At 39.0% G+C, this 18,740-nt stretch overlaps 1 long non-coding RNA gene across 42 annotated transcripts in view; it reads left to right on the forward strand.

Moving 5' to 3' along the window:
- The window catches only part of LOC129639084 (uncharacterized), a 436,428-nt gene that overhangs the window by 268,111 nt on the left and 149,577 nt on the right, over positions 1-18,740 (forward strand). For 2 of the 42 annotated variants that reach the window (XR_008708203.1, XR_008708161.1), the window contains exon 4: positions 9,912-10,033. The exons of the other annotated variants lie outside the window; for them this stretch is intronic. This is a non-coding gene — a long non-coding RNA (uncharacterized LOC129639084). The remainder of the gene's footprint in view (positions 1-9,911; positions 10,034-18,740) is intronic. 42 annotated transcript variants of the gene reach the window in all.

Genomic DNA, 18,740 nt, shown 5'->3' on the forward strand with positions numbered 1-18,740 from the left:
TCAGTCATTCAATAGATGCATTCACCACGCTTACTTAGCAACTATTATACTATGTACTAGGCATTTGCATGCAGGATTCAGATTCATTAGGAAGAAATGGTAAATCAGAAGGAATTTTGGAAAGCTTTTTTTTTTTTGAAAGAATGGGCCTTATGGTTGGAAGAGGGGGAAAAAAAGCAAGACTAATAATAGTAAAGAGGAGACTTATTCTGTTTTTTTATCTTTAAAAATAATTTATTTATTTTAATTGGAGGCTAATTACTTTACAATATTGTAGTGTTTTTTGCCATACATTGGCATGAATCAGCCATGGGTGTACATGTGTTCCCCATCCTGAACCCAGACGTATTCTATAGGGTAAACTAGGAGCAGAAATAAAATATCTGTCTAGAGCACAGTATCCGGAACAAACTTTGCCATAATCGTCAGGAGCCGCCTTAGGCATTACTGACAAAATGGAGGCACGGTCCCCAACCCCCTCTCCTCATCTTGCAGGCACGGCCCTGGGATGAAGGAGTTAGATCTTGTGATTCTGACTTGTTCTTTTCTTTCTTTGGTTGAGTTGGCTGGAAAGAATGTTAAGGTGCTTGAGAGAAGCACGAGAAAACACAAAGCTTTCTGCAGTTGTGCCCAGAAAAAAATCTATAGAGTAACCATTGACATTTGTTCAAGGATCTTTACAAAGAATGTCCCAGGATGAGCACGTAGGCCGCAGCTTGAGGCCATGGGAAGAATTGTTTTCTGAGACCTGTTTGTGAGGGAAATATTTATGGCAAAAGTAGTTTGCTGAGTTTAGGGTTTAGGAATAATTAAGAATAGCTAGAAGACTAGAGATCTCTTCAAGAAAATTAGAGATACCAAGGGAACATTTCATGCAAAGATGGGCTCGATAAAGGACAGAAATGGTATGGACCTAACAGAAGCAGAAGATATTAAGAAGAGGTGGCAGGAATACACAGAAGAACTGTACAAAAAAAGATCTTCATGACCAAGATAATCACGATGGTGTGATCACTCACCTAGAGCCCGACATCCTGGAATGTGAAGTCAAATGGGCCTTAGAAACATCACTACGGAGGAGATGGAATTCCAATTGAGCTATTTCAAATCCTGAAAGATGATGCTGTGAAAGTGCTGCACTCAATATGCCAGCAAATTTGGAAAACTCAGCAGTGGCCACAGGACTGGAAAAGGTCAGTTTTCAGTTTTCATTCCAATCCCAAAGAAAGGCAATACCAAAGAATGCTCAAACTACTGCACAATTGCACTCATCTCACACGCTAGTAAAGTAATGCTCAAAATTCTCCAAGCCAGGCTTCAGCAATATGTGAACCTTGAACTTCCATATGTTCAAGCTGGTTTTAGAAAAGGCAGAGGAACCAGAGATCAAATTGCCAACATCCGCTGGATCATGGAAAAAGCAAGAGAGTTCCAGAAAAATATCTATTTCTGCTTTATTGACTATGCCAAAGCCTTTGACTGTGTGGATCACAATAAACTGTGGAAAATTCTGAAAGAGATGGGAATACCAGACCACCTGACCTGCCTCTTGAGAAACCTATATGCAGGTCAGGAAGCAACAGTTAGAACTGGACATGGAACAACAGACTGGTTCCAAAAGAAAAGGAGTGTGTCAAGGCTGTACATTGTCACCCTGCTTATTTAACTTCTATGCAGAGTACATCATGAGAAACGCTGGGCTGGAAGAAGCGCAAGCTGGAATCAAGATTGCCGGGAGAAATATCAATAACCTCAGATATGTAGATGACACCACCCTTATGGCAGAAAGTGAAGAGGAACTAAAAAGCCTCTTGATGAAAGTGAAAGAGGAGAGTGAAAAAGTTGGCTTAAAGCTCAACATTCAGAAAACGAAGATCATGGCATCTCGTCCCATCACTTCATGGGAAATAGATGGGGAAACAGTGTCAGACTTTATTTTTCTGGGCTCCAAAATCACTGCAGATGGTGACTACAGCCATGAAATTAAAAGACACTTACTCCTTGGAAGGAAAGTTATGTCCAACCTAGATAGCATATTGAAAAGCAGAGACATTACTTTGCCAACAAAGGTCCGTCTAGTCAAGGCTATGGTTTTTCCTGTGGTCATGTATGGATGTGAGAGTTGGACTGTGAAGAAAGCTGAGCGCCAAAGAATTGATGCTTTTGAACTGTGGTGTTGGAGAAGACTCTTGAGAGTCCCTTGGACTGCAAGGTGATCCAACCAGTCCATTCTGAAGGAGATCAGCCCTGGGATTTCTTTGGAAGAAATGATGCTGAAGCTGAAACTCCAGTACTTTGGCCACCTCATGCGAAGAGTTGACTCATTGGAAAAGACTCTGATGCTGGGAGGGATTGGGGGCCGGAGGAGAAGGGGACAACAGAGGATGAGATGGCTGGATGGCATCACTGACTCGATGGACATGAGTTTGAGTGAACTCCGGGAGTTGGTGATGGACAGGGAGGCCTGGCGTGCCTCGATTCATGGGGTTGCAAAGAGTTGGACAGGAATGAGCGACTGAACTGAACTTAAGAATAGCTAGAAGCCTTTTTAGGAGATAGTGATCTTAAGATTCTAGGGGCAAACAGGATTTAGAAAGGTAAGATATAAACTGAGGAATGTGGCATGAGTTACAATGTAATCACAAGTTAAGTATAAGATACATAAGAGAGAGTAGATAATAGTAAAGCCCACTCTGAGAGAATCCCTGAAGCAGGAACTCTGTTTGAAGGACAACAGTGATTTCTGGAGACAGTAAATCTGGGTGGGGCAAACTGAAAATATCAAACCTCTGACTTAATGCTTTTGTCAAAGTATAAAAGAGAACCTGAAGCTTGAAATAAACATGTAGTTCCATACTAGGAGTCAGAGACTACACCATCGTCCGCCGACACCACTCACCCCTTCAGGCTGATTCCCTGGCTGCTGGTACTGGACTCCGACACATAATTAGGTCCTTAATAGTATGTATTAAATAAGGACTGAATGAATGAATGGCTTTTCTTTCAACTGCATATTCTATGTACCCTGACAAACTCGACAGATAAAATCTTTCTGCCTTTTATTGACTGTCTGACTAGAGAAACAATGAGGATTGGGAGGACAGGAGTTATAATGAGGGAGGAAAATCATATCAAGAGAACAAGAAAATAGCCTCAGGAAGAAAGAAAAAAAAAATTACTATGATGTTTTTCAATCGTTTTCTTCAGGTCTGTTCATTACTTCCACTTATTATAATGTTGTTCTTTAGGCACATATCTCTACAAAGGTGGAATGTTTGACAGAGTGTATTTTTACCTATATAAAGGTATACTTCATTATTGTTATTCTCATTTTTATGTTTGACTATCAAGAAAACTAATATGTGATATCCTATTGTTTTTAAAAAATAGTTATTAATGTGTTAGCCACTACTGATCTCTAGAGATTTCTCCTAACTGGGTAATCTAACAAGATTAAGTTGTCTATTACTAAGTCTCTTACACGTTTAAATGACTTGTTTTTACCTGGTTTGGGCACTACTTCACTTTTTAGTCATAAATGGCTTTACAAAGTAGTTTCCAATCGTGATTTGTTATGTTCAGCAACCTGATTCATGTTTCTGGAAATATTCACAACAACATGTATACATCAATTAAGATAGTTTAAAAAATTGCACATTCTATTAAAATTACCTTTTAATTTTTGTAGTAAACTATACATACCAATTCAACATTTAAACAAGTTTTTGGACACACGGTTCTGTGGCATTAAGTACAAACATGTTGTGTGCCACTATCACCACCATCCATCTCCAGAAATTTTCAACACCTCCAGTGATATTCTCTACCAATTAAACACTAACTTCATATTTTACTCTCTACATCTAGCCCTTGGTAGCCACTGTTCTACTATCAGATATATGGTCCACAAATATTATCTCTCATCTATCTCTGTATATTTAGCTGTTTTCAGTTCAGTCGCTCAGTTGTGTCCAACTCTTTGTGACCCCATGAATCACAGCATGCCAGGCCTCCCTGTCCATCACCAACTCCCGGAGTTCACTCAAACTCACGTCCATCAAATCGGTGATGCCATCCAGCCATCTCATCCCCTGTCGTCCCCTTCTCCTCCTGCCCCCAATCCCTCCCAGCATCAGAGTCTTTTCCAATGAGTCAGCTCTTCGCATGAGGTGGCCAAAGTACTGGAGTTTCACCTTTAGCATCATTTCTTCCAAAGAAATCCCAGGGCTGATCTCCTTCAGAATGGACTGGTTGGATCACCTTGCAGTCCAAGGGACTCTCAAGAGCCTTCTCCAACAGCACTGTTCAAAAGCATCAATTCTTTGGCGCTCAGCTTTCTTCACAGTCCAACTCTCACATCCATACATGACTACTGGAAAAACCATAGCCTTGACTAGACGGACCTTTGTTGGCAAAGTAATATCTCTGCTTTGGAATATGCTATCTAGGTTGGTCATAACTTTCCTTCCAAGGAGTAAGCATCTTTTAATTTCATGGCTGCAATCACCATCTGCAGTGATTTTGGAGCCCCCCAAAATAAAGTCTGACACTGTTTCCACTGTTTCCCCATCTATTTCCCATGAAATGGTGGGACCGGATGCCATGATCGTTTTCTGAATGTTGAGCTTTAAGCCAACTTTTTCACTCTCCTCTTTCACTTTCATCAAGAGGCTCTTTTGTTCTTCTTTGCTTTCTGCCATAAGGGTGGTGTCATCTGCTTATCTGAGGTAATTGATATTTCTCCCGGCAATCTTGATTCCAGCTTGTGCTTCTTCCAGGCCAGTGTTTCTCATGATGTACTCTGCATAGAAGTTAAATAAGCAGGGTGACAATATACAGCTCCTTGACGTACTCCTTTTCCTATTTGGAACCAGTCTGTTGTTCCATGTCCAGTTCTAACTGTTGCTTTAGCTGCTTTAGGTATCTCATATAAGTGGAATCATACTGTATTTGTCCTATTGTGACTGGCTTATTTCACTTAGCATAATGTCTTCAAGGTTCATCCATGTTGTAGCAAGTGTCAAAATTTTAAGGCTGTATAATATTCCATTTTATCTGTATACCATGCTGCTGCTGCTGCTGCTGCTAAGTCGCTTCATTTGTGTCTGACTCTGTGTGACCGCAAAGATGGCAGCTCACCAGGCTCCCCGTCCCTGGAATTCTCCAGGCAAGAACACTGGAGTGGGTTGCCATTTCCTTCTCCAATGCATGAAAGTGAAAAGTGAAAGTGAAGTTGCTCAGTCGTGTCCGACTCTTAGCAACCCCATGGACTGCAGCCTACCAGACTCCTCTATCCATGGGATTTTCCAGGCAAGACTACTGGAGTGGGTTGCCATTGCCTTCTCTGATATACCATACTTGACCATATTCTCAACAATATTTGTTAATTTCTATTTGTTTTTGATAATTTCCATCAATTTTATGTGCAGTGGTATGTCATTATAGTTTTGATTGACATTTTCCTAATGATTAGTGATGTTGAGCATCTTTTCATATGCTTATTGGCCATTTGTTTATCTTCTTTGGAGAAATGTCTATTCAAGTCCTTTCCCATTTTTAAATTGGATTATTTTTTGTTGTCATTGAGTTGTAGGAGTTCCTTGTATATTCTGGATATCAATCCCTTATCAAACATATGATTCACAAATATTTTCTTGCATTGCATATTGCCTTTTCAATCTGCTGATATTGTTTTTTGATGCAAAAGCATTTTTAATTTTAATGGAGTCAAACTTGTCTATTTTTCTTTTGTTGCCTATGATTTGGGTGTAATATCCAAAAATCATTGCCAAATTCATTGTCATCAGACTTTTCTCCTATTTTTTTTTAAAGAGTTTTATACTTTTGTTGTTGTTGCTGAGTCATGCCTGACTCTTTGAGACACCATGGACTGAAGCATACAAGGCCTCTCTGTCCTTTATTATCTCCTGGAGTTTGCCCAAGTTCCAGTACATTGAATTGACAATGCCATCCAATCATCTCATCCTCTGTCGTCCACTTCTCCTTCTGCCTTCAGTCTTTCCCAGCATCAGGATCTTTTCCAGTGAGTCGGCTATTTGCATCAAATGGGCAAAGTATTGGAACTTCCGGAGAAGGCAATGGCACCCCACTCCAGTACTCTTGCTTGGAAAATCCCATGGATGGAGGAGCCTGGTGGGCTGCAGTCCATGGAGTCGCTAAGAGTCGGACATGACTGAGCGACTTCACTTTCACTTTTCACTTTCATGCATTGGAGAAGGAAATGGCAGCCCACCCCAGTGTTCTTGCCTGGAGAATCCCAGGGATGGGGGAGCCTGGTGGGCTGCCGTCTATGGGGTCGCACAGAGTCGGAAATGACTGAAGTGACTTAGCATTGGAACTTCAACTTCAGCATCAGTCCTTCCAATGAGTATTCAGGGTTGATTTCCCTTAGGACTGACTGGTTTGATCTCCTTGCTGTCCAGAGGACTCTCAAGAGTCTTCTCCAGCACCACAGTTCAAAAGCATTATCTTTCTTGTTTAGGTCTTTGATTCATTTTGAATTAATTCTTTTATATTACATAAGATCATGGGCTTCCCTGATAGCTCAGTTGGTAAAGAATCCACCTGCAGTGCAGAAGATCCTGGATCAAGCCCTGGGTTGGGAAGATCCGCTGGAGAAGGGATGGGCTACCCACTCCAGTGTTATTGGGCTTCTCTTATGGCTCAGCTGGTAAAGTATCCATCTGCAATGTGGGAGACTTGAGTTTGATCCCTGGGTTGGGAAGATCCCCTGGAGAAGGGAAAGGCTACCCACTCCAGTATTCTGGCCTGGAGAATTCCATGGATTGTATAGTCCATGGGGTTGCAAAGAGTTGGACACGACTGAAAGACTTTCACTTTCATGTAAGGTCAGGGTCCAAACTCATTCTTTTGCAGCTGGATATCAGTTTTCCTAACATCATTTGTTGAAATGGTGTCCTTTCCCCATTGAATGGTCTTGACACTCTTTTTGAAAATCATTTGACCATTTACAAGTGTTTATTTCTGGGCTCTCTGTTTATGACAGTTACTTTTTCCTGCAAGGGAACAATACATTTTTTATTTCCATTAAAACTCAAGTTTCTAGAACAGCTAAGGTTCACAGCAAAATTGAAGGTGAGGTACAGAAATTTCCCATGTCCCCCTTGCCCCTGCTGCAACAGTTACTTTTTAATTAACTTTTTAATTGGGGATATTTTATAGAAAATAGGTTTACAGAAAAGTTAGTGCAAAGAGTTTCTATATACCCATTATCTAGTTTTCCCCATTATTAACATTTTATATCACCATACTACTTTTTTTTGAAATGAAGAAACCCCAACTAAACCCCATACTACTCAAATATCACCAGTTTTTCATTAATGTTCCAGGATCTAATGTAGAGTAACTCATTGCATCTGCTGACCATATTTCCTCAGTCTCCTCTGATCTGTAATAGTTTCTCAATCTTTCCTTGTTGTTCATGACCTTGAATGTCTTCAGGAGTACTATCCAGGCATTCTATTGAATATCCCCCAATCTGGGTTTGTCTGATGTTTTTTTATCATGATTATACTGGGATTGTAAGTTTTCTAAAGAATATTACAGAGGTGAAGTACCCTTCTCATCTGCTACATCAAGAGGACACATAATACACACATGGCATCACTGATGTTAATCTTCATTGCTTGTTAAAGTAGTTTTTTCAGGGTTTCTCCATTGTAAGCTTCCTATTTTTCCTATTCCATATTCTGTTTATTAGAAGTGATCAATATTTACAGTCCATACTCAAGAGGAGGGGAACTCACACCCAACTCCAGGAATGTGTGCTCAGTCACTTTAGTCCTGTCTGACTCTTTGGGATCCCATGGACTATAGCCCTCTGTCCATGGGATTCTCCAAGCAGGAATACTGAGTGGGCTGCCATGCCCTCCTCCAGGGGATCTTCCCAACCAGGGATCAAACCCACATCTCTTATGTCTTCTGCATTGGCAGGCAAGTTCTTTACCACTCTTGCCATCTGGGAAGCCCCCAGCTCTGGGGGTAGGAGAATCTAAAGATACAGTTAGAATCCTTTAAGGATTTGTCTCTTCTTCCTATAAATAAATGATAAATTATACATTTATTTATATAAGTATGGACAGATGGATGGATATTTATTTTTTACTTTGGGTTGTAACCCACTATCCATTATTTTTGTCTCAGCAAAGTTCTCCAGCTTTGGCTTTTGGGGCTCTTTCAGGTTGTCCTTGGGGCACATGCTCTAGTCCTTCATTTCTTGCGTTAGTACAAGACACTCCAGGGTTATGTTGTATTTTCCTTGCCCTAGCTCTGGAATCAGTCATATTTCCATTTCTCTAGTTACCTGAATTTTTTTTTTAACAGTGATATTAAAAAACCAAGAACTGACACAAATTAACTTTTCAGTGTTATATATTTCTTTTTATTTCAAAATGACTTGTATTGGCTTTCTGTTTAGTTAATTAAAGGGAATTTTTTTTTTTTAATCAGTTTCCATATGCAAAGTTGAAGCTACCAATGTGGAATTAACCTGGAATGTGCTTTGTATTACTTTTCCAGTAGTGGTAATGGATTGTTGGTGATTCATCCATATCCTTTGGCTAGAGGAATAGAAGTGGAAACCTTGAATTCATCACACTAGCTTCTTAACAAAACCAAAGCCACGCAAGCAATATGATAAACATACATATCCAGTGGCATTCTTAAACAAAGAGTTTACTTTACGATTCATCCACATTATAGAAACTGTCTTAAATTTATGTATAATTCTTGGAAAATTCACCATCAAGGGAGTTCCAAATTTTCCAGAAAAACTTGCCATGAAGACAGATTCATAGAGAATGATTTCCCATTGGAGATTTTTAAACTTCTTTTTGTTGGAAAACATTGAATCGAGTGTTCTTTACTTTGTAAAATATAGCAGCTTAAGGGAAATTGAAAAAAAAATCTTTTCAATTGGTATCTTTTTTAAAGTCTTTGAAATACAGAAAGCAATGAATGTACATATCTTTTAGCTTTAGGAAAATTAGCCAATGATCCTTATTCAACATTAAGTTCATGTCTAAACACAATTATTTCAAATGAAAATAGTAATAGTGTACTTTTTTAGCATATTTAGCAGTCTTTATTAATAAAAAGTTGAGAGAAATAAAAGGATCTTATGATATAGGTGAATCTTTTTATCTAAAATATAGTACTTATTACTCATTAGTATATGTGATCTATTCTGTATACCTATGAAATTCCACTTTAAATGATTTTTAGATTTTTTTTAAAAAAATAAATAAGAAATATGCTTAATTTTGGGATTACTTAATACTAAACACAGTAAATGAGAAGTTATGATTCTTCTTAGGTACTATACAAGTTCTGTATTCCTTGTTTTCTACATTTGCAGAATGAATGAAGACTTAATTTCTTCTTAATTATCAACAATCTATGTACACTATGTATTCTTCTAGCCCTGACTATAGAGCAGCATTTTTTTTTTTTTATAGTTGGAGTCTTCAATCTAAAAAAAAATTCTAGCCAAATGATTTTGACTGAGACTGTCTAAAAATAAAATTCTGCCATGGTTACCATGGGTTTATCATTCCTCCTATGGACCACATTCAGCCCTTTTTTTTTTTGTGCACAGAATTCTCATTATTTGTCCCTCAGTCTGCACTGCTTTTTACATTGGACTTTTAAATATACACAGTTGCTTTCAATTGAGAGATTAAACAAGATATAAAGATGATTACATGGCATGTATATATCCATTGTGATCGCTACAGGTTTATTTGTATTTTTGTAACACAAAGGTGGCCTTGAGGATTGAATGCCATATGTGCAACCCTAACTAGCAAGTCCTCATACACTCCCTGTGTGCTTATCAGTTCATTATATAAATACATTTTTTTGTCCTACAGGTACTTAAAAATTTGCCTTGTCTTAGGAACATTCTCTATCACTCCCAGGTCTAAGCTCTGAGCAGCATGCGACCTACTTTTGCCTTGAATAAGTGAAACAAACAACTCTGCCTTCATTTAAGGTAATGGTTAATATGAGTATGGCTTATGTAACCAAGCCTGTCCTTGATTTCTAGATGTTTCTTGAGAACAGGATCAACAGATGCCCTCACTGGCCCTACATGAAAGTTTCTGTAGAAAAAAAGCATATTTGTAAGCAGAAGTTTACTCCCAGCCTGTTTCCCCCTTTTTTTAGTTTATCTCTTTGTGGCTGTGCTGGGTCTTCGTTGCTGTGCACACTTTCTCTAGCTGCAGTGAGCAGGGGTTACTCTCTGTTGTGGTGCCTGGGCTCTTGATGTGCAGATTTCAGTAAAAACTGCAGTGCATGGCTCAGTAGCTTCGGCATGTGGGCTCAGTAGTTGTGGCACTCAGGCTTGGTTGCTCTGCAGTATATGGCATCTTCCCGGACCAGGGATCCAACCAATGTCCCCTGCATTGGCAGGTGGATTCCTTACCACTGGACCACCAGGGAAGTTTTCCTTTGTTTATTTTAAAAATCCTGTAACTATCTGAAATACACCATCTGATGTGCGGTCAAGGGTAACCTGAAGAAAAGGGATTGAGATTACATGTGTGTTAAACTCCCTCGTGAGCTGTTGATTTTATTCCTCTGTGTTGTTGTTAGCTATGGTATTCTTCTGAACCCTAGTTGTGGTCAAAACATCAGCCAACAAAGCTATGAAAAACTTGGACCAATAACTCAGATAATTTTCTAATTAAGAATGAGATCCTCAAATCACCGTTTAATTGAGAAACTGGTAGGGTAAATAAAATCATTGCTTCTGTCCTATTGAAAACCCAGGGTGAATGAGAAAATGGTAATGACTTGTTAGCAAGAGGAATGTTTGTATAAAAACAAAACTAGCTGAAACAGATAAATGGAGAAATGGATTAATCACTATTATGCTGTACTTAATCTAAACCAGTAATGTTTAATTACTTAATTAAACCAGTAAGTAACCAGTATTACTACAATCTCATAGTAATACTATGGCAAATAAACCATTGACTAGGAGATCCATTATGGTCACTTGAACAGAACAGCTATAAGTATACTCTTAATTTTGATTGTGTTAATCTATGTAGACGATATTACTATGTTATGGAAAATTTCCTATTTGTACTAAAAAGTAACAACAACAGTTTCAGTGCTAGTCTTAACATAATTGTATTGTAATCAGCAGGGTTTTAAAAATTGTCTCAAAGGTTAATCTTGGTGATCATCACATTATACTCACTCTTATTCTTATCAGTTATATTTAGTGGCAGATTGTAAGCTTTCCTTATTATCTTGTTAAATCAAGAGGTGAAAGCCTTTCAGTGCTTCTCTTTTTAAACATCTTTTATTAATGCTAATATGCCAGATGGGAGAAATTAAAATGGTTCTGTTCTTCATGATGCCACTACCCACAATTTTACCACATCATTTGCTGGTTAAGGAAGCATATGAAAATGATAGGTAGAGCACACGGTTGTAAAAGTTCAGAAATGATGGAATTCCTGTCTAAGAAAAACTTTTTTCTTTTTATTTGACTGGAAAAAATGCCATCACTCTCTGAACATACCAAAGGAACATTGACAAAGATAGAATTAATATACTTGCAATCCATATGCAGTGTAATATTTCCCAGTTACTCATGTTTACTTTACTCTTAAATTTCAGACAGTAGCTGGCAAGATGATTATTCAAGAATAATCCCCTTTGGTCCATTGGCTTAGTTGTCCAGAGCAACTGCTGCTGCTGCTGCTAAGTCACGTCAGTCGTGTCTGACTCTGTGTGACCCCATAGATGGCAGCCCACCGGGCTTCTCCGTCCCTGGGATTCTCCAGGCAAGAACACTGGAGTGCGTTGTCATTTCCTTCTCCAGTGCATGAAAGTGAAAAGTGAAAGTGAAGTTGCTCAGTCCTGTCTGACTCTTAGCGACCCCATGGACTGCAGCCCACCAGGCTCCTCTGTCTGTGGGAGTTTCCAGGCAAGAGTACTGGAGTGGGTTGCCATTGCCTTCTCCATAAAGAGAGCTGAGCAGAGAAGAATTGATGCTTTTGAACTGTGGTGTTGGAGAAGACTCTTGAGAGTCCCTTGGACTACAAGGAGATCCAACCAGTCCATCCTAAAGCAGATCAGTCCTGGGTGTTCATTGGAAGGACTGATGTTGAAGCTGAAACTCCAATACTTTGGCCACCTGATGCGAAGAGCTGACTCATTGGAAAAGACCCTGATGCTGGGAAAGATTGAGGGCAGGAGGAGAAGGGGATGACAGAGGATGAGATGGTTGGATGGCATCACCAACTTGATGGACATGGGTTTGGGTAAACTTCGGGAGTTGGTGATGGACAGGGAAACCTGGCATGCTGTGATTCATGGGATCACAAAGAGTCAGACACGACTGAGTGACTGAACTGAACTGAACTGAAGGACAATTGCTTTACAGAATTTTGTTGTTTTATTTCAAACCTCAACATGAAATCAGCCATAGGTGTATATATATATCCCCTCCCTTTTGAACCTCCCTTCATCTCCCTCCCCATCCCACCCCTCTAGGTTGATACAGAGCCCCTGTTTGTGTTTCCTGAGCCATACAGCAAATTCCCATTGGCTATCTATTTTACATACGGTAATGTAAGTTTCCATGGTACTCTTCCCATACATCTCACCCTCTCCTCCTCTCTCCCCATGTCCCTAAGTCTATTCTCTATGTCTGTTTCTCCATTGTTGCCCTGCAAATAAATTCTTCAGTACCATTTTTCTAGATTCCATAAATATGCATTAAAATATGATATTTATCTTTCATTTTCTGACTTACTTCACTCTGTATAATAGGTTCTAGTAGAAGAGTATTTTTAATTCTTCAATTTTTCCATAGACACACCCAGATGAGCTTTGGACTCTAAGCAATTTACTGAGTTTCAATGGTTATTCCACCCTATCTTTAAGTTTTGAGAAGCAATATTGAGATGCACATAAACAGGTGTTTTTATTATAGAGATAAGCTTAAACTGATTCTAACTTTTACTTTAAATCATTTGAAACTTAAGTTTATAATATTTAATAATACCTGGATGCAATTTGAAACAAGTTACTGTCTGCTGCTAAGTTGCTTCAGTTGTGTCTGACTCTGTGCGACCCCATAGATGGCAGCCCACCAGGCTCTCCCGTCCCTGGGATTCTCCAGGCAAGAACACTGGAGTGGGTTGCCATTTCCGTCTCCAATGCATGAAAGTGAAAAGTGAAAGTGAAGTTGCTCAGTTGTGTCCGACTCTTAGAGACCCCATGGACAGCAGCCTACCAGGCTCCTCCATCCATGGGATTTTCCAGGCAAGAGTACTGGAGTGGGGTGCCACTGCCTTCTCCAAAGTTACTGTCTACCCATCCCCTAACTGATCAAGTCTTTCTGGTTGAAAACTCTAGGTTCTTGAAAGGTCCAAAACTTTTCTGTTCTTTAAGCGGGAAAAACCAAGATTACTAATTTTATCATTGGTTTTAGTAGGATCCCCAGTATGAATTGAAGATGGGCACAGTATTTCTTCTTTGATTCTGCTCTTAAATCAGGAAGTGCTCTCTGTTTTCTTCTCTCCTGATTTTGATTTGAATACCTTGCTCTCTATGCATCTCTTCCCCAGTATATTTCCCATAGTCCAGATTCGTCCAGAGATTAAAGAGAAAATGCTATAAATTACTGGCCATATAGTTTATAAAGTTGAAAATTGCATTGAACTTAGTTTGCCCAGGAGGTCTTAGACCTACAGCAGAAGAGCAGATGAAAGTCATTGTCAATTGTTGGGAACAGAGTAATGGGAAGTCAAAAGCACACCAATACTAGGGTCAAAATACCTGTGTTTAAGGCCAGGATCTTAAAATTTATTAATGTGCCTGTATACAATGGAATATTACTGGGCCATAAAAAGGAACAAAATTGTAGGATGTTAAAATTTATTAATATGCCTATATACAGTGGAATATCACTAATCTATAAAAAGGAATGAAATTGTGTAATTTTTAGAGACGTGGATGGACCTGGAGACTATCACATAGAGTGAAATAAGTCAGAAAGAGGAAAACAAATATAATATCACTTATATGTGGAATCTGGAGCTTCCCAGGCTGTGCAGTGGTAAAGAATCCTCCTGTCAATGCTGGAGATGCAGGTTCAACCCCTGGGTCAGGAAGATCTTCTGGAGTAGGAAATGGCAACCCACACCAGTATTCTTGCCTGGAAAATTCTATGGACAGAAGAGCCTGGCAGGCTACAGTCCGTGGGGTTACAAAGGGTTACATGAGTGAGTGAGTGACTGAGTATGAATATACTTGTGGAATCTAGAAAAATGATACAGATGAACTTATTTGCAAAACAGAAATAGAGACAGATGTAGAGAATGGATGTATGGATCCTACTCCAGTACTCTTGCCTGGAAAATCCCATGGACAGAGGAGCCTGGTAGGCTGCAGTCCATGGGGTCGCTAAGAGTCGGACATGACTGAGCGACTTCACTCACTTTTCACTTTCATGCTTTGGAGAAGGAAATGGCAATCCACTCCAGTGTTCTTGCCTGGAGAATCCCAGGGACAGAGGAGCCTGGTGGGCTGCTGTCTATGGGGTCACACAGAGTCGGACACGACTGAAGCGACTTAGCAGCAGCAGCAGCAAGGGATGGAGAGGGGATGAATTGGGAGAAGGGATTGACATATTTCTTACTATGTATAAAACAGATAACTAATGAGAACCTGCTGTTTATTGACTATGCCAAAGCCTTTGACTGTGTAGATCACAATAAACTGTGGAAAATTCTGAAGGAGATGGGAATACCAGACCACTTGACTTGCCTTTTGAGAAATCTGTATGCAGGTCAGGAAGCAATAGTTAGAACTGGACATGGAACAACAGACTGGTTCCAAATAGGAAAAGGAATACATCAAGCCTATATATTGTCATCCTGCTTATTTAACTTATATGCAGATTACATCATGAGAAATGCTGGGCTGGAAGAAGCACAAGCTGGAATCAAGATTGCCGGGAGAAATATCAATAACCTCAGATATGCAGATGACACCACCCTTATGGCAGAAAGTGAAGAACTAAAGAGTGTCTTGATGAAAATGAAAGAGGAGAGTGAAAAAGTTGGCTTAAAGCTCAACATTCAGAAAACTAAGATCATGACATCTGGTCCCATCACTTCATGGCAAATAGATGGGGAAACAGTGGAAACAGTGGCTGACTTTATTTTTTGGGGCTCTAAAATCACTGCAGATGGTGATTGCAGCTATGAAATTAAAAGACACTTACTCCTTGGAAGGAAAGTTATGACCAGTCTAGACAGCATATTAAAAGAGACATTACTTTGTCTAGTCAAGGTTATGGTTTTTCCAGTAGTCATGTATGGATGTGAGAGTTGGACTATAAAGAAAGATGAGCACTGAAGAACTGATGCTTTTGAACTGTGGTGTTGGAGAAGACTCTTGAGAGTCCCTTGGACTACAAGGAGATCCAACCAGTCCATCCTAAAGCAGATCAGTCCTGGGTGTTCATTGGAAGGACTGATGTTGAAGCTGAAGCTCCAATATTTTGGCCACCTGATGAGAAGAACTGACTCACTGGAAAAAACCCTTATGCTGGGAATGATTGAGGGCAGGAGGAGAAGGGGATGACAGAGGATGAGATGGTTGGATGGCATCACCGACTCAATGGACATGGGTTTGGGTAGACTTTCAGAGTTGGTGATGGACAGGGAGGCCTGGCATGCTGGGGTTCATGGGGTCACAAAGAGTCAGACACAACTGAGCAACTGAACTGAACTGAAGCATTTAGCACAGGGAACTCTATTCAGTGCTCTGCAGTGACCAAACTGGGAAGGAAATCCAAAAGAGGGGGGATATATGTGTACATATAAGCAGTTCCACTTTGCTGTACAGTAGAGTAGAAACTAACAAAATATTGAAAAGCAATTATACCCAATAAAAATTTATGAAAAATCCTTTAAAAATTTATTAATGTGCCATCTCTAATGTCCCTTAATTTCTCTGAGTTTCAGTTCTTTCCTGGGAGTCATTCAGTCATATCACATTACATCCGTTTACTAAAACGTATATTTTCTTGAAGACAAATGATATGTCTGAAGCTTTGTTTTCTTTATAATTTTGTTGATGTTGATGTGGAAAATACATGAAATATAAAATATGTCACAAATTTATGATCACTTTGTGTCTATGGCTTATTTTGCAAAGACATTAAGATTTTTAATATTTCTTATGGGTATAGTTATATTTTTGTATTTACTCTATTTTAATTCAATTTACATAATTATATATTTATAAAGATAGCTAAAAAGTTTTTTAATCTATAAAGAAGACATATGTTTGGAATTCAGTTTTCCATGCAATTCTGGTACAAATTTATATCAAATGAAAAAGCTAAAACAAAAATTACCTCACCACTACCACCATCGTGAACACCACCACTACCACTACACTATAATGTCACACATTATAACAATGTTATAATGTCACACATTATAACATTGTCAGCTTCTTGCCCCAGCTGGGCAAGATTTATCCATGTTTTTCTCATATACAGGTCTTTCAAGCTACATATGGAAATATGGGAATCCCTCGCCATTAATATAATTGAATGTTAAAGTAATAATGAAGTGTATGTAACTGCCAAAAGTTAAGATTTCAGTGTTAGAACGTCTGTAAGATATATTTGTGTTTTATAAATTGTTCCCAGCAATTTATATTTTCATGAAAACAACATACAGTTTGTTCAACTCTGGCCCCTGTAATTTTCAGGCTGTTTTCCCATTGCCACAGTCTGCTAAACCTCTATTTATTTTAAACAATATCTGAGGGAGAAATGTACACGACTGCTGGAACTGTAGTAAGATAGTAAGACAGAGCTGTGTAAAGCAGAGACTAATGGTGGGAGAGGCACCATGAAGGCAGGGTAGCTGACTTCATTTTTAATTAGGAAAAGGGCATTTCTCAAACACCAGACCAAATAAGAAACACATGATCAGTAAGAGCAGAGTGGCAAACCCTGGAACTGATAATAAGGTCGGAAAGTCCCAGATGTCAGAGAGCTCTTTTAGTCCTCTTGTCTTTTCTAAATCCATTAGAGTTACAAAAATTGCCTAAAAAGGGAATTATATTTCAGTTTCTGTAATTCATTTTCAAAAACAGCAAAAGAATATATTTGCTCCATAAAAACTGTATTAGTTGGCATTCGCTAGTGCCAACTCTGGTCTGCTGGCTATCCCAATCATCTTCCATGACTCTCCATGTTTTTATTTTAGGAGAATTCCAAAATCTGCTTGAAGGAGCCATGCTTAAAGATTTATCTCACAAACATCATTTTTTTTTTTTTTCATGCTGTTATAAAGGAGACTAAAGATTCATGAAATACTACTACATGTTTGAACTGGTTAGATAAGTTGTTAACGCAAGTCAAAAGCTTAATTAGAGAAGGAAAATTTGCCCCATATTTGCTGATTGTATTGCAAATTCTGGCTTGGTGTGAGACTGTAGGATATTAATGTAAAACCATTCTTATTAATATAAAACCTTTCTTATTTATTGGGCTTCCCTTGTGGCTCAGCTGGTAAAGAATTTGCCTGCAATGCGGGAGACCGGGGTTTGATCCCTGGTTGGGAAGATCCTCTGGAGAAGGGAGAGGCTACCCACTCCAGTATTCTGGCCTGGAGAATTCTTTCATGGACTGTATAGTCCATGTGGTTGCAAAGAGTCGAACATGACTGAGTGACTTTCACTTTCTTATTTATCAGACATAGTCAAAGAAGTTGGATTAAAAAAATAATTTGGAAGAAATTGACTGATAGATTTCTTCCAATGAGATCCTTGTCCAAAAAGACCTTCAACTTACTCGTAGAGAAGGTTCATTCAGTCATTGTATTGAGGGCCTGCCAGCCACTATGCAAAGGGTAGTGCTTTTATACTCCTCTTATTTCGCCCAAGTGCATTCATCTTCTGTATACTTTGGCGACAAGGAATTTATCAATGTCAAGGAAAATACTCAGTGAGAGGAGTCTGTGCATTGTGACTTTGTTTAGATCTGGTAGCATCCGGATCCATGCAGATAACCTAACGCCTGATCAAAAAGCTTGTCAGATTACCATTTTTTGCTTTTGGAATGTTTAAAACGTTTTCCATAATAAATAATGATTCTTAAAGATTATGGAAATGTAATGACAAGCATTTATGTAGCATTCTACACATAACTCCTTAGATATTTTCACTGCAGTCAGTTGAGTTATACCAGCATGTGCATTCTTACCTGTGTGCTGAGAAATAAACTGAGGGTTCTGACACCCTCAGAGGAAGGAAATGAGTTTTCCGAGATTGCATGTGTAGTAAATGATAAATCGAAGACTCAAAACTGGGAGCTCTGGGTCAAAAGTCTGTGCTCACTTTTGCCCATACTATTGCCTTTCCTTCCCAACACAATAAGCAAAGAAACTACATCAACAACTTAAGATTTAGCTTATTTTATCAAGAAGGAGAAAGTATAGTACAAGTCTTAGAAGACTAAGACCTTTCAAGATCTAAAAATTGAATGGGCTAGACTCACTTCAGTATGTCTGAATGTATTCTGGGTCTTCTTTGGAAGTGATATTTTGATTGTGAGGGCAGGGAATACTCTACTCTTGTTTTAAAAAGTCTAGAGGTTTGTGATAAATTTTGTGCCACAAGCACATTAAATTGGCAGGCAAACAATCAAT

Source organism: Bubalus kerabau, chromosome 1 (assembly GCF_029407905.1).
Source record: "Bubalus kerabau isolate K-KA32 ecotype Philippines breed swamp buffalo chromosome 1, PCC_UOA_SB_1v2, whole genome shotgun sequence".
Classification (NCBI taxonomy): domain Eukaryota; kingdom Metazoa; phylum Chordata; class Mammalia; order Artiodactyla; family Bovidae; genus Bubalus; species Bubalus kerabau.